Genomic DNA, 13,467 nt, shown 5'->3' on the forward strand with positions numbered 1-13,467 from the left:
CAAAACATACAATTGTAATTATTTCAATATTTCTGTTTCATAAGCAAAGTTTGACCGTAGTCATATCACATAGATAAACTGTATGCAGCGTACCCTCATTTCAGTGTAATGAGATTCAGTCATTATATAGCATATATATAATAAAACAGATTTCAACTGAGTTCAATATTTGCATACCGTACTAAAGAAAAATATTCATATATAATAAATCAGTTAAATAATTTATAACAAATATATCAAAGCAAACAAGTACTCATTTTAATATGCAATCTGAATAAGTCACAAAAGCAAGAAACCTTTTCATATACAGACGACAATTGTAACAAGGAAAATCTTTTAAAAAGCACTTCTCTACATGAAAGACTCTTATCACACCCTTATTCATGTGATACGCAGACCGTATTCAGCTCTTTCTTTAATTTGATATATGTTGGTATTTGAACAGGTTTTTATCATATTTATTAAACTTACTTATCATTTTGAGATATATCAACATTCTTGCTAAATATGCTGAGCCAAAGTTAGCTTTAAAACTGTGAACAGCGTCATTTAGGATAAACGCTTTGTCTACATTTCACTCAGCGTAGCACAATCAACAGAGTGAAAGAAATTGACACTCTCGTCCAATCAGGCAGAGTGTTGCATAAACCTTCCATTTTGATAAATTATCTATAATGCGTTATCAAGTAGTTTGATTTGCAAACTGAAGTCACGTGGCATAGGTAACGAAAACGAATTTAGACGGCGTCGCCGAAAAATAAAAAGTCCCCCCCACTCAGAAGATTTTCTAAGAGCTTCTGTATCAAAACTTCGCATGTAGTTTGATGGTTCAATTTATATACTCGTCTATCGATTAGGGAAGTCAGCATGGTTTACTTTGCCTTATTTAGGTAAGAACCACTATCGTACTGAATAACACTACCTAAATAACAGACCCTTCCGTTATTAAAAGTACACAAACATTGCTCTCATGAAAACCAAACTATAGGTAGCGCACAGTATTATGGCGTTTAGAAGTGAAAACTGAACAATAACATAAATCAAGTCAATACACTAAGTTTACGATTTAGTCAGTGATTCTTCGTTGGCCGAGCGGTTACGGTATTCGTATTATACCTTTTCGTCAGGAGTTCGTTTGTGTAAGTTTGTTTTTCTCTGGTTTCTAATTTATTGTTTTGTTTCTTATTTTCGTATAAAATTGGTAGTATCTATAAATCAATCTATCCTAAAATTATGGCCGAGCAATGCTTTTATTAAAGAGAAGTGTAAAATTGTTATAAAACTTATAAAACAAACTGGTACAAGTTTTAAAATATCACAGGAAAGCTTAAAAAACATTACATCAAAATAAAGGTGGAGTGTATTTAGACATATTAATTATTTGTCAGTTGTGACATATAATTTTAGTGAATTTACTAACTCGTTTTGTCTTCATTGAATTGTACTGAAGAAAAAAAAATAAAGACAAAATTTAACGGGTCTGGGAATCGAACTCACGATCTAAAAATATAATACGCATACCGTAACCGCTCTAGGCCAACGAGAAATCACTGACTGCATCGTAAACGTACTAAGTGTACTGACTTCATTTTATGTCATTGTTTTGTTTGTTTTTATGTCAGAACGTCACGATATTGTGCGATACCTATTGATAAACACGTGATGTTTGCTGACGGGAATTCCATTTTTCTATAAACCGGGAAACCCTTGTCAGAAATTGTAGACGAATGTTTTTATCTTAAAATTATTAGGAAAATAACGATTTTCAACGGAATTTGATGGAAAATACATTGTTAGAACATCGAATATGCAGCAAACAGGTGAATATAGCAAAAGTTTGATTTTTTTAAATCGGATACCGCGATGTGTCGGTTATTCGTTTTAAGTTGAACACAAGAATGAAGTGAACAGAAACAAAAAATAAATAAAATAAAATAAAACAAGAGCTCTTAGAACACGAAATGCGCCCCAACTCTCTTGATGCATTCAGTACTTGCACAAGGAGCAGAAATTATTTGGTCACTGCGCATTCGACGTTTGACATACTGACCTGAAATTATTAATTTCGGATATTTTACGAGTCATAAGTGACATCCGCATCAAATGTGATCTCTAGTTATTTGGCAAAAATGTTCTACTGTTCCGGGTCACCGTGACCTTGCTTGACCTTTGAGCTACTGACATCAAACTTAACAGAAGTCTGCTGGTCATGACCAACCACCTTTCAACTTTCAATCCTAAGCCCAATATTTCTTATGTTATCATCCGAAAACCGTTTAACTGCTCCGGGTCTCTGTGTTCTTGACCTTTAACCTACTGATCTCAAAATCAATAGGAGTCATTTGCATGATCAGCCTCCTTGTCAACTTTCATGATCCCAGGTCTAAGCGTTCTTGAGTTATCATCTGGAAACCGTTTAACTGTTCCGGGTCACTGTGCCCTTGAACTTAACCTCAAAATCAATAGGGGTCATTTGCTTGTCATGACCAACCTACCTGTCAACTTTCGTGATCCTAGGCTCATGAGTTTTATGAGTTACCGGGTTCCGGGTCACTGTAACCTTGACCTTTGCCCTACTGATCTCAAAATCAATAGGAATCATCTGCAGGTTATGACCAACCTCCCTATTAACTTTCATGGTCCTAGGTCTAAGTGTTCTTGAGTTATCATCCGGAAACCGATTGGTCTACGGACTCACCGACCGACATACCGACCGACCGACATATGAAAAACAATATACCCCTCCTTCTTCGAAGGGGAGCATAAAAATGTAACTGTCGGATGGTAATAACATGTGTATGTGCTTTCGTTACTATGTAAACATTAGGAGCACCATTTCATACCTATATTTCAAAAATGACAAGGGAGAGACCCTTTGAATCCACTGTCAGGTGAGGGTTAACCCCCGTACTTCAAAATTTGGACTCAAAAAATGCAGCAGAGGCCACCATTTTATTCATATATTTCAAACATTACTGGCCGAAAACGCCTTGATCTACCTAACATGAGGAGTTACCCCTTTCCGAACCTAACCCCACTCGGCTAGCCGATGCCGCTTTCATTAATTGTTGCCGCTCGCCTCACCCCAATGAAATATTTCTGGAACCGGGTCTGTTATACATACACTTTGTATTCTTAAAACGATAACTGACATCTGACATATTATTGTATTGTTTTATAATCTCAATTCTCCTAATGCAAGCTTTAGTGAATATAATTGGCGGTTCGTTCGAATGCTTCTAAAATCCTTTGCCACTGGTTTCAGAATAACTTTGCGTTTAATTAGAGATGTCTGAAAAGTATTTGTCGTGTTTTCGTGTTGTCGTGTCGGCGGGGCAAAAACACGACAACACGACAACACGAAAACTCGACAAATATTTAATTTGTTGAGTTTTCGTGTTTTCGCCCCGCCGACACGAAAACATGAAAACTCGGAAGATAAGGTATTTGTCGTGTTTTCATGTCGACGGGGCGAAAACACGACAAATTTATACCCGCCAACACGAAAACTCGACAGATATATTTGTCGTGTCGGCGTCCTCTAAACGTCGAGATTTCGCGTAAAATGTGTCGTGTTTCCGTGTTTTCGCTGCTGCACCAATTCAATAAAATCTGTAAAAAGATCCTTTGGAAGCATAGAATGCAACCAAGAACAATAATAGCAGACTGGGTTTATTTGAGTCTGTTCATGAGAGGTAATGAAATGTGCGCCCTAGCACCGGCTTAAGCGGAACTCTATTAAACATCTACTCAATGGACTCCATTATCCCAAAGGACCAGAAACATACAGTTGCTCTTACAACAGAAGAAGCTGACTTTATCCGGCGTTGTGTTTAGGAATCGGATAGAAATATCCGTCCCGAGGGAACCTGCGCTTTGGACGGTAACGAGGCTAGCCGAGTTACCACCTATGCGCAGGTGGCCGAGGGACGGATATTTCTATCCGATTCGTAAACAATTGATTGATATTTTTTCTTGCATATCGTATACATGTTACCTTTTTATTCTGACAGATGTTTTTTTTGCATACCGTATTTTACGAAAAAATAAAATAAATAAAGCAAATAGAAATGCACTCTTTCTTGTAGTATGTACACAAGCGCGGGAAATTAACGTCCGTAAACAGAAGTGAAGTCATGACGTTTCAGTGACGCACAATAACAAAGTTCCCTTTTAGCTTTATCGTTTGTAGCGTAACGGTATGTTCTTACCATAAAATAAAGTATTTTGAATCGTGAAATATACTATTAGGAACGGAGAGAAACTTTCAAGGTACCTGATGTTTTTCGTATGTTACATATTGAATGCATGAACCGCTAGTTGTCCTTAACAGCACGAGAGTCATCCGGCATGGGGTATGCCAGAAGGGTTTTTCTTGCATACCAGACGGGGATTTCCGATATTTTTACCGGTGCTGGAAAAATCCATCTTACACCCCGGGGTGTAAGATGACTCTCGTGCTGTTAATGACGTATTACGAACTACATATATGTAGAATATTTATGTAGTAATTTATGTTTTATTTAAAAAACGGAATAAAAATCCAATACCTTGACAGTTCCTATTGGTTCCTTATAGTATATTTCTCGATTCAAATCACGTTACTTTATCAAAAATTCACAACGTTACGCTGCAACTGATAAAATAATACCGGAACTAAACATTGTTATTTAATTTGAAACGTCATGACGTATTTCCTGTTTACGGACGTTGGTTTCCCGCGCTTTGTTTAAATACACTGCTATAAGAAATAGTTCTAAAAAGAAAGCCGTTCGATTGATTTTATTTTTATTATTATTTCTTGAAATCGGTATGCAAGAAAAAGATTATGTCACTGGTTATAGGTGCAGATGGAAATATCCGGCTCTCGGGTAACTGTTTAGGCGGTAACTCGGCAAGGAGCCTCGTTACCGCCTAAACAGTTACCCTCGAGGCCGGATATTCCCATCTACATCTACAACCAGTGAAAGAATCTTATATGCCGGCATGGGTAAAATCACCGGAATAATAATATATGTCATGTGTTTACGAATCGGATAGAAATATCTGTCCCTCGGGCACCTGCGCATTGGGCGGTAACGAGGCTGTATACACAAAAGCTTTTTAATCTGACAGATTTATTTTGCATAACATATTTTACAAAAAAATAAAATAAATAAAGCAAATAGAAATGCACGCTTTCTTGTAGTAAGATATGAACACAAAGCGCGGGAAATTAACGTCCGTAAGCAGAAGTGACGTCATTACGTTTCAGTGACGCACAATAACAAAGTTCCCCTTCAGTTTTATCGTTTGTAGCGTAACGGTATGTTTTTACCGTAAAATAACGTATTTTGAATCGAGAAATATACTATAAGGAAGGGACAGAAACTATCAAGGTACCTGATTTTTTTCGTATGTAACATATTCAATGCATGAATCGCTAGTTGTCATTAACAGCACGAGAGTCATCTGGCATTGTGTGTGTGTGGGGGGGGGGGGGGTGCAGATGGGTTTTGCCAGCATGGGTAAAAACACCGGAAACACCAGTCCGGTGTGCAAGAAAATAATACCTGTCATGTGTTTACGAATCGGATAGAAATATCCGTCCCGAGGGCACCTGCGTATTGGGCGGTAACGAGGCTAATTGTTTTCCAGCGTTACAGTGTTTTAATAATGCTTTACTTCAATGCAGGGGCGTATCTTGAGAGAAAGCATTACTTGCAGATCATAAAAAGGTTGAAAAATAATTTTAAAAGATTTTCAACGAAAAGATAAAACATATATAGAATATTAGGTTACTGTTTTACTGATTTTCAGTTTACCTGGCTCGTCTGTCGCTAGATATGTTTTCTCCGATTAGCTGTATAAACATCATTTCAGAAATAGTCCAGTACTACCTTGAAGTCATTGCTACCTTTCTATAATAAATCGTTGATAGTGAAACGGGGTCATCAGGATATTTAACTGCGTGAAAACTCACTTGAATAGCATGGTGAATTAGCAAAATGAGTATTTTTTTTCGGCGACGCCGTCTAAATTCGTTTTCGTTACCTAAACCACGTGACTTCAGTTTGCAAATCAAACTACTTGATAACGCATTATAGATAATTTATCAAAATGGAAGATTTATGCAACACTCTGCCTGATTGGACGAGAGTGTCAATTTCTTTCACTCTGTTGATTGTGCTACGCTGAGTGAAATGTAGACAAAGCGTTTATCCTAAACGACGCTGTTCACAGTTTTAAAGGTACTTTCCATAGAATCGCAAGCAATCTTATCATTCGTCTATATTTTCTTTATAGTTTCAGACTTTGCAAATAGCAATTATTTTATCTTAATTCCATTTTGTTACTTTGAAATCGCTTATTTTCCTCGGGGTATCGAAACCTATTTTTAGAATGTGAAAGTAGACTATGTTAATCAAAAGAACGCACACTTAGCTGGCGAACAGTAACAAAATGGCTGCCCTAACGCACCAGGCTTCTGGGTAAAGAAATTCGGTACTTAACGGCGAATATTCTAATATACGGTCTTATATGCAATGTAAATGTTCGTTGGCGTATATTCAACGGCTTAAAGACAAACTGTCAGGGAATGTGACACAATTTATTATACATGAATTTAAACGTGATGTTGATTTCTTTTAAATGCATGTAGGGCAACGCGCATACTTTGAGAATGAATAGGGTGTATTAATCAATTTTGTATGTATAGCTGTCAAGGGAGAAACACCGTTAGTGAACATGATAAAGAGCAAACAATTACTATGCCAGGGAATATGACACCACTTACTGTACACCATTTTAAAGGTATTTATATTGTCTTTCAAATGCTTGAACATGCAATGTTCTATCTTTGGGAAAGTACTGCTAATGGCATTCTCATAGAAAACATAAGGTGGAAGATTGAATGAAATACCTAAATCATACTAGAGATAAAAACCTGGACCAAAATGAATTTGAAAGACAGTAAATATCTTTAAATATCTGTAAAATGATGTATGATGAATTGTATTATATATTCCCTGAAAAAAAGGAATTTGTGCTGTACATTTTTAAGCTCCGTCGACCAATAAACGTTAGTGTTTGCAGACGGTGTTACTGCTGTTTCTGTTACTGTTGGCCAAAAAGTGTAACTGTTAGGTGTCGTTGACGACACTTAGTAGTTTACCATTGAAATCTTTAATAGTACGCCGAATTTAATATTTATCAATGTTTCACTATTGAAACCAGAATTATTAGACCACGTACAAGTAGAATTATTTTTTTCTATAACGAAATTTAATTAGAGTGTGGAAAGCAGCTTTAAAGCTTGGTCTGGAGCATCATTATAAGGTCCTCTTCCAAATTTATTTATATAGGAACTTGGGCCCATTTAGGGACCATTATAGCTAAAAGTAGATTATGCCTTTCTTCGCATTAACCACTAAAATGTAATGGATTTTTATCAAACTCGATGTGTAACAATATCGTAAGTTTGTTACGAATGGGGATAGGGACCAATTTAGCTAAAAATATAAACACGTTTAATGACCTCTTCTCATGAACCGCTTCGTGAATCTTCATCAAACTACTGCTGTAATTATTCGTCTAAGGATAAACGAAACAAAATTGCAACCCTACGAAACCTTTGCGAAAAATTAAAAGAGAACCATTTAAATTGTTAAAGTGCGGTGTTTAGTTTTGCAATTTGAAAAATGTTAGATGAAAGATGAATGTTAGATGAAAAATTTTCCTTATTACAATTCGCCGACCATCATTTTTAAAGATATTTCTTGTTTTACTTTTGCGATTACCTTCCTTTACCGAAAAATAATTAACTAGCGGTGTAATTTTATTGGTTTCATATACGGATGGTTTGCAGTTCCATTTGAAAGTTATTTACCATATCAGTGATCTGCCTTTGTAGGAAATGTGGTATAAGGTGTTTTAGATTTTTATCTTTCTTTGATCAGTATTGTATTTCAGTTGTAAAACAAAATCATTGTGTAGAGACAATTGGAAACGTTGGCCACAACTTGAGAAGATGATGTGATAGTCTCCAGTTAACGACTTTCTTTGTTTGTTATTGTGTGCGTTGTACATGTAACTGGAATATTACAATAAAAGTGAACAGAAGCATTGGCGTATTGCAGATAGAAAGAAAATTCTATGTATATTCCAGAATACATTTCGCTTATGGCAGTTCTACACATGAACTTCATACAGAATATTTAACTAAATATTTTAGCAATCAATTTTATTCCAGTCTAATAGTTGTTCGTGTCGCAGCATATAAAATGTATAGAGCTTGGGTATGCAAGCCACAACATAGGTCTTTAATCTGGCCATCAATGACAAGGATGTGCGACACTTTTTCCATTAAAAGATATATGAAATAATTTCAAACCAGCTATAGTTTAGTTTCGAAGTCAGCAATGTTTTTGTACTTCTGATAATAGAACCGTCTGGTTTTTAATAATGTTTACAAATCAGTATGATTCAATACAATTAGTATGGGATAATGATTAATTTTAGCAACACAAAAATGTATGTGATAGAACAGGTATATGTAAGCATTTTGTGAGTGGTGGTTTATGGAAGCCCTGGAGGGACAATTGATTTCCGTACTTCCCACTTTTGCACTTCTCACTTCCAACTTCTTGACTTCCTACTTCCTACTTCTAACTTTCGCACTTCTGACTTCTAACTTCAACACTTCTGACTTACAACTTCCTGACTTTAGACGTCTGATTTCCAACTTTCACACTTCTTACTTCCGACTTCTTGACTTCTTACTTACTTCTTCTGACTTTCGCACTTCTGACTTCTAACTTCCAGCTTCCTGACTTTCGACTTCTGATTGCCAACTTCCACACTTCTTGCAATGGATTTAAATACAGTATCTATCTGTAATAATTAATTTTATAATATACCTGTGAATATTGCGCATGCGCACTGCCATTCCAATGCCCCAAGGTCAAAGGACAGCAGTTTAGTAAACACATGTGATATTTGATACAATATTCTTCGTTAATACGATATTGTCAGGTCAATGCTGATATATGACGGTCAAAACAAAATGCTTTATGTTTCTGATTAGCCGATTACAGCGATATAATCGAAATTAAGCCGTAATTACGTTTGTCCGGTATATAGTCCTGTCCGGTGACTGGTAGGCACCCAGTATGTTTCATTGGTATGTTTCGAATTTCGCTTGAAATTCACCGAAGTAAAACAGATTCTGTTGAGTGGAAATTGATGTCAACACTGTAACTGTGATTAACTTTGACGTGTAACTGTTGGATTAGGAAACTAGGAGCTTAAAGGAACATTTACATCGCGTCATATTCATATAACTTGTAAGTACCGTAGACCTAATTTTATTGTTCTAAGTTCAGAGACTGACCATGAGTAATAATATTCTGAAGTGGCAAGTCGATCAATTATCGTTTTAATGTCTTGATTGAAAGTAGGTTTTATTTCCATTTAGGATAGACACAATGATAGATAATTTCTTGAAGTTGACCATATTAGTAGATCAAAGCCCCTTAATTTTTAGAAGATTCTCACGTAAATTGTCGCGATATGTCTACGTAGCACTTGAACTACGAATGAATTCAGGCACGTTTCGTGTGAAAATAGGCAACGGAAAAGTTCAATTTTCACCAAGAGCTCAGGCCTCGACCCCAAAAATATTACCTATGGTACGGACGAAATATAATTGTTATTTAAAAAATGTTTGCTATTTTGTGGTCGAGGCATGTGCTGTATTCGAAATTTCCGTTGAAATGTGGCGAAACCGGTGAAAATATCAAAAATAGCCGTTCAGTACCAAATTATCCCTCGCAGTTTTCATACAAAAACGAAATTTTCTTAGGCCGATTTCAAGTCTTCGTGGTCTTGGCCCTTTAGTCAGGTTCCGTTGTTTTGGTCTTTTTTTTTTAAAAAAACTTCAGAAATTACATATATTTACTAGTTTTGTTTGCTTGTAAATTTAAAAACTAAAATAAGGGTAAGTGATTTATTGGTCTTTTACATAATTTATTTACCAAACGAAGCTCTCTATTGCGAGGGTAACGCGGTAACGATTTGATGAAAAACGAAAGAAATTTAGCCGCAATTTCAAAAAATATCAATTTATGTATTTTGATAATGTGGTATTTTCTGGCATTGAAATCGGTTTTTTAGTACATCCTCTGGCATGTCCCCTAATCGGGCGACATGAAATGTTATCCAAAAGTATGTGCTTGAAGATTTAATTTACAAGTATGAATTTGAAGAAAATGTTTCTTTTATGACGACAGATTTACTGTCATATATAAATAAATTCTTATGAATCTGAAATGTCTGTGTAAAAACAAAACCAACTGCCATGTTGGGGACATCTAGAGAATGTAAGCAGGATCGGAATATAACGAACGTCATTTCGAGTGGTATAAGTACCACTTTTTATTCTTTGAAAAAGCATATGTTGTACAGAATGGTGTCAGGGCGCCGTATCGTACTGTCACGCGTCGCGGTTCAAAATGTAGCGCGTCGCGCTACAGTACGATACGACGCGCGACATTTCTATTATCTAACTGTCGTGTGTCGCAAAACAACCCGACACTACTATGCCCTTAATCGAATACCGTAATGTTGCAACGTCTTCTGTTGAATATTCAAGAACACACACCGCGCCCATGTGTCGAACTCGCGACATCTTTTTAAAAATCTTATGAGTTGTCCACTCACTGAGCTAACTGGGTGGTCTGGCTGTTTTAGCGATTGAGGGTGATGCCTTCATGTACAGACTTCATATAAAGTTGATAAAGATTCAGCGAGCACATCATTATTACGTTTTGCTTATCAAATTTTTTGCTGAAAATGATAATATTCAAACCTGTTTAATTGCTGAATGCCACAACCTCCAACGGCCCTTCTGTATTTTCAACACATGTGTACCGTATTCGGCCTTGCGGGAAATCAGATACCGAGCCTCAGTGTCGGTATGCATCGCTATACTATCCCGAGCCCGTGCAAAAGCTAAATACCTCACCGCTTCTCGGCTCGGTATTCACCCATTGCACGGGCTCAGGTTAGTATAGCGATGCACAACGACACTGAGGCTCGGTATCTATTACTTATAATATAGTATGTAAAATTTACATCAAAATATCACTGAAAACCGTGAACAAAAACAAGACAATGACACACTGATATGCATACTGTTACTACTTGTCAAAGATTACAAATTGTGGCCCCGACGGTAGGTCTGATGTAATCATTTCAAGGAAGTCAAGCACAATTTGCCACCTGGCAGATTATCAAAGACAACTGAACAGAGACATATTATGAGGGAAATTGGGATTCTATATTTTGCACATGACCTGTTGATTTTGTCGTAAAGAACAGACAGAAGGTATTGTCTTTGAACTGAAGACACGAATTAGAGTCAAAGAAAAGGCAATAAAGCCTTAAAATGGAGCTATAAGTATTCCGGATAGTAGATGGTAAACATTGCCAAAATTTGAAATAACTATCGCAATGCTTAAGAATGGGTTGTCCAGATCTGTAACTTACTATGCTGATATAAATATATCATTTGTAACTATTTGAACTTATCCTTAATCGGCAAACTATCAAACGTTTTAAAAACCATGTCTGGAGCGTTTTGGTTAAAGGGGAAGGGATGCCTAATAATACTTTGATTTAATATGAAAGACATCGTGACGCTTTACATAAAGCTGGAAAGAGTTTTAAAATCGGATCACTATTGAAGAATAAATGTTAGTACATAGCTACTAATGGAGGCAGCCATTTTAAAAGTGTGTTTATGAAGTCATTTACACACTGCTGGATTATATATTCTTGCACACCGGACTGGCGTTTCCGGTGATTTTATCCCTACCAGCAAAACCCATCTGGTACCCCCATGCCATATGATTCTCATGGGATAAATTTAATACCTTGATAGTTGTTACTTATATACTTATATTTTCCGCGCTTTGTCTAAATATGCGTCTATAATACTGAGTGCTACAAAGAAAAGTATTTTGGTTCGCATTATTTATTCTTTAAGTATGCAAGAAAAATAATCTTTTTGCGGTACTTTTAGGTACCTGCTTTTGCGGTAACTCGGCAGAGCCTTGTAACCGCCAAAACAGTTACCCTCGAACCGGATATTCCCATCTGCATCTACAATCAGTGATGAAAGAAATTATTTTACAGAATAAAAGAAATGCAGTACACATGAATATTTAGAAATAGATAGAATCGGCCATTTTGGTTTACGTTACCTTCGGACAAAATGGTTGTTTTATCAAAGTATTGAAATATTCATAATTGTCTTATTTTTAATGCGATTTTGAAACTTATACCACTTGCTCAAATGAAATAAAAAGACCTATTAGACAAAAACACCATTAACAATGTAATTGACTTACTTAAATTAGTACACATATACAATGGCACAGTGATATTACGTTTTTCAGTGAATTAGTAAAATACTAAGAGTGAAATATATCTCGTATTTTTGTATGTATATGACAATATATGTTACTGGACATTAACTAGGTACGAACTAAACCTGAATGTGAACGAATATGAATAATTAATACGCCTACCGTGAAAATATTGCATCTGGTCTTTACTCGGTGAAAAAAATTTAAGACCTAACACAAAAAATACACTCAACATCTTTATTTACGTCTAGTTTACGTATATGTACACTTCACATGGTGAGACTTTCGTTATAGCAGAAACCGATTCATCTTAAACCTTATGTGAAATTTATTTATATATCAGGATTTAATTATATCTTATATCTCATATCTACGCACTCCAGTTAGACTTGTTACAGTCCTCACGCTACTTGATCTGTCCACCAAACACTACTATATTTGATAAGGTCATAATAAGCTAAATAGTTTTCCCTATATATTCTTTATAAAACTGACCTTTTTTAAAGAGCTACCAAACATAACTAGACCCATTTCAGAGAACAAATCCTTACCTCATTTTAAAGAGTTTTGATAAAACTGATATAAAATGAAGAGAAAAGTAGGGGTCATGTATCTTCTAAGAGAGATTTTTCTGGTCACATTTCCTTACTGTAAACTGACATCAAAATCACACTGCTGTGACCTGGAAGTACTACTCATACTAAAATTGAGCTTGACTTCACCAAATACAACCTGCTCTCCCATTTTTCCTACCAAAATGTCAAAAATACACCCACAATGAAATTTAAACAGAAACTAGCTTCAATTTAGACCTCTGTTGCCATGCCAAGTGAAAAATTAGTGTTCAAATACCTGGGAGCCATTACGCGACTAGACCAGATGGCCCCCAACGCTGGTTCCTTTAGTTTAGTTAGGCCTATAAGAAAAACTTTTTTTCTGTAATAGTCTCAATTTCATTTGTATAGTACCAGTAATATATCTGTATGAAAAATACTAAGTTTCAGCTTGATTAAATCAGTTTTTCAGGTTTTATGGCATTTTCAGTAACGCGGGTCCCTGC

This window comes from Mercenaria mercenaria, chromosome 5 (assembly GCF_021730395.1).
Source record: "Mercenaria mercenaria strain notata chromosome 5, MADL_Memer_1, whole genome shotgun sequence".
NCBI classification, from domain to species: domain Eukaryota; kingdom Metazoa; phylum Mollusca; class Bivalvia; order Venerida; family Veneridae; genus Mercenaria; species Mercenaria mercenaria.